The sequence below is a fragment of the Lindgomyces ingoldianus genome (genome assembly GCF_010093535.1).
Source record: "Lindgomyces ingoldianus strain ATCC 200398 unplaced genomic scaffold BDR25scaffold_22, whole genome shotgun sequence".
NCBI lineage: Eukaryota > Fungi > Ascomycota > Dothideomycetes > Pleosporales > Lindgomycetaceae > Lindgomyces > Lindgomyces ingoldianus.
In genome coordinates, this window is record NW_022985183.1 from 440657 (window position 1) to 444418 (window position 3762).

Consider the following 3762-nt stretch of genomic DNA (forward strand, 5'->3'; position numbering starts at 1 on the left):
AAACACTTATTAAAAGTATAGTAATGTTTACTAGTTAATCTATTGCTTTAGTAAAAAAATAAATAATAAAAGTAAATAATAAAAAGAAATAAATAAATAAGTGCTTTAATTAAAGTAATATAAATTTTTTTATATAAACTAGGCCTATTACTATTATAACTGCTAATTAAGAAGTAATAAAAAGCAAGTCTATTAACTATAAGAGGCTTATAGAGAGCCTGCCTATATAGCAGAAGCTTAGGCGCTAAGTATCTTAGGCTGCTTGTTTAAAACACAGGCGCGACACTAGCTAGTAGTATTTTCTTTTATAAAGGTCTATAGTCTTTTTAACAATGTAGTGCCCTCTTATAGAGTTGTTGTAGGGCGTCTCTAGGACAGCCTTAGAAGGGGTAGTAGCTATAACTGTAATGAGGTAGGCGCCCCGCCTGCCAAGCCAATACTATACAACTTTCCCTACTGTACTAAAAGGTACGCACGAGAATACTTAAGCTAAGTATTCTCGCATAGTATAATATATATATAGATAATGCTAGGGTAAGCACTAGCACTAACGGTTGTCTCTAGCCTAGCCTAAACCTCTATGAGCGAGAGAAGGCCACGTGGTTGACTGTGCCGACCTCGTTACAATAACCCTGCTCTTGCGTGTGCGACTGCTACTAGCTATTGTTGTTACAGCTTGTCAGATATGCGCACCTACTGTCAAGACAGGAGGAACGCTTGACGAAAGCTGCTACATAGTACGAGCAATAAGCTCGAACAGTATGTTGCAGCAAATTGCAGCATTTTGCAGCAGTTTGCAGCATGTTGCAGCATTTTACAGCATGTTGCAGCAAATTGCAGCATTTTGCAAGCTGGTCGCGCATAGGGCAAGTGCGCGAGGGACTCGGATCGGCAAAACAAAAAGCCGAGCAACAGGAGTAGAGCAGAAAAAGGATCGAAAAATCAATACAATCAATCATCATCCCATACATCATATCCAAACCCATCATTCATCTCAGGAAGCCTAGAAACAGTGCTTCAATCTGACACAGCTCTTTAATTAAGATAGAGATTAAAAAGCAGTAGTAGAATTAGCCTTCTATTCTTTAAACTAACTACGTCTCTGTAGAAGAGTATAAAGGATTTACATCTTAAAAGCACTGTAAAGCAGAAAGCATAAAGCGTAGAAGAGAGTAAAGAATAGTATTAATAGATAAATTCTTAAGAAGACTTAGAGGCTTGTAAGAGGATATATATATATATGTACTAGAGCACGTGACAGGACGCTATGTGCCTAAGGCTGGGCTGAGGGCTTTCTAGAGAGAGTCTAAGGCATGTCTAAGTTAACTAGGACACTAATCTAGAAGAAGTTTATCTAGTATTCTATGTTTTACTTTTAGAGCTATATACTTAGAAAGAGTGTCTTAAGTTGGAATTAAAGCTAATTATAGACACTTTATGTAACAGCACAGGCAAGACAATAGGTCTAAATGCGGTAGGAATCCACTTAGAGGCATATAGGAGTGTGTGGGGACTTAATAACCTAGGAATCCCATTAACATCTATAGGCCTTGTACAAAGGATATTAGAAAACTACTAAGCTAGCTAAGGGAAAAGATGTGACTAAATACTTAGGGGAATAGAGGTAACTGCAGGGGACAAGGTCAAGTCATGGTCGGGGCCGATACAGGGACCCTTTGGATAGGTTCTGAGCGACCCGAGATGGAACGATTCATGAGAATTGTTACACTTTACACACTATAAGAGATAATGTATACTATGTAGAGAAAATACTTAACTAAAGATAGAATTTAGTTAAAGTATAAAAATATTTTATAAAATAAAAAAGTTATTTATTTAAGAAAAACTTATAAAACCTAGACTTAACATAAGCTTAAACACATTAAAAGTGTTTTAAAAAAGTAAAGAAATACATAGTAAAAGACTAAATTATGCTAGTTTAAGTTAAACTTAAAAAAAAGAAAGTAACGTAATAAATTAAGTATAGCTACGTTTACTTTATTTTTTCTTTACTTTAATTTTTTTTTAATAAGATGTGTTTAATAGCGCTATAGAAATAGAAAGATAATATAGCTTATTTAAACCTAAGGTTTCTTATTTAGACTAAGTAAAGCTATTCTAGCATAAAATAGCTTGCTAAAGTTAAGAAAAGAGTTATTTTAACTTAAAGAAATCTATTATATAGAAGAAATAAACATTCTAGCGTAGAATAACTTATACTAGCAAGAAAAAGGTAGAATTTAAGTCTAGTAAAATATTTTAAGATTATTAAAATAAATAAGCTATAAAGTAAGTAAGCTAAAGGTAGATTAACTTATTACTATCTGTAATATCTATAATAGAACAACTGTTGTAACAGAACAAACTATATATACTTTAATTGTACTATATTTACTTTAGGTTATATACTTAGACTATTTCTAAAGCGCTATAAATCTACTTAGATAAAAATTACGCTTGCCTAGACCCCTTGCTATATAATTTACAAAGAGTGTTATTTTAAACAAAAACAAGCCCTTGTACCATGTTTTAGCGCGTAATGCACGGCCTCGTGTAATGCACGATTTTAGCAATCCGCGCCTTTCACTTTTAAAGCTCTAGAGACTTACACAAATTATAGATTATATAGATTTTTTGTTATAATACTAATTAAATGCTATAGATTCTATTCTTAGCAATAATTTATATGTAATACCTTATAAGAAGGCTAATTTACCTGCTGCGTTAAGTTCTGCCTAATGCTAGCTCCTGCTTTTTATTTAATGCTGCATTATTATTAAAATCCTCTAGTGTACTAGTAATAGGCGTAGGAGCTTTCTGCTTGCTCTTTATTGCCTACTAGAGGTTATTTTTAAGCTGTTAATTAACCTACTAGGTAATCTCTACCTTCTCTTATTAAGCTGCTTTTGTTTTAAGCTTTTATAGGTAAGCCTTCTTTGCTATTACTACTTTATGCCTCTTTCTTTTAACTGCGCGCGCTTTTTTAGGTTTCTTTACTTTTTTACACTTTACCTTCTCTTATTTTTAAAGCTATAGAGCCTTTTTTTTTAGCATTTTTTATGCCTAATAATTACATGCTTCTTAGACTTTATTTAGAGACTAAAAAGTTGCACTACTATAATATTCTAAAGGTGCTTCTAGTAGAAGAGGCTTACTATGCTAGCAGCGCTTTTTCTTATTAATTAGCGCATTGTTAACCTGCTTAAGCTTACGCTAGAGGAGGATGCAACGCACTAAAAATAACTAAATAGTCTTCTTAAGCTTTTATATGTCTCTCTTATAAAGATTACTAACAACCTTATTTAAAAAGCTTTTAACCCTCTTCTAATCTTTTGCACTAAGCGCTAAGCTAGTGCTTTTACTAGAGAATAGTTACTTTTTTTACTTATAGTAAAATTAATCTAAAACTACTTATAGCTTAAATAGTAATAAACTAGTTACTTTAAAAGCACTAAAAATAGTTTTATACTTAAAAGATGTTTTCTAAGCCTTATTAAACATGCTATAAAAGTTGTTTTTTTTAATTAATAATAGTCCCTAGCATCTATCTATAAAGCTAGTGTCAGATATGCGCACCTACTGTCAAGACAGGAGGAACGTTTGACGAAAGCTGCTACATAGTACGAGCAATAAGCTCGAACAGTATGTTGCTGCAAATTGCTGCATGTTGCAGCATTTTGCAGCATTTTGCAGCATGTTGCAAGCTGGTCGCGCATAGGGCTAGTGCGCGAGGGACTCGGATCGGAAAAACAAAAGCCGAGC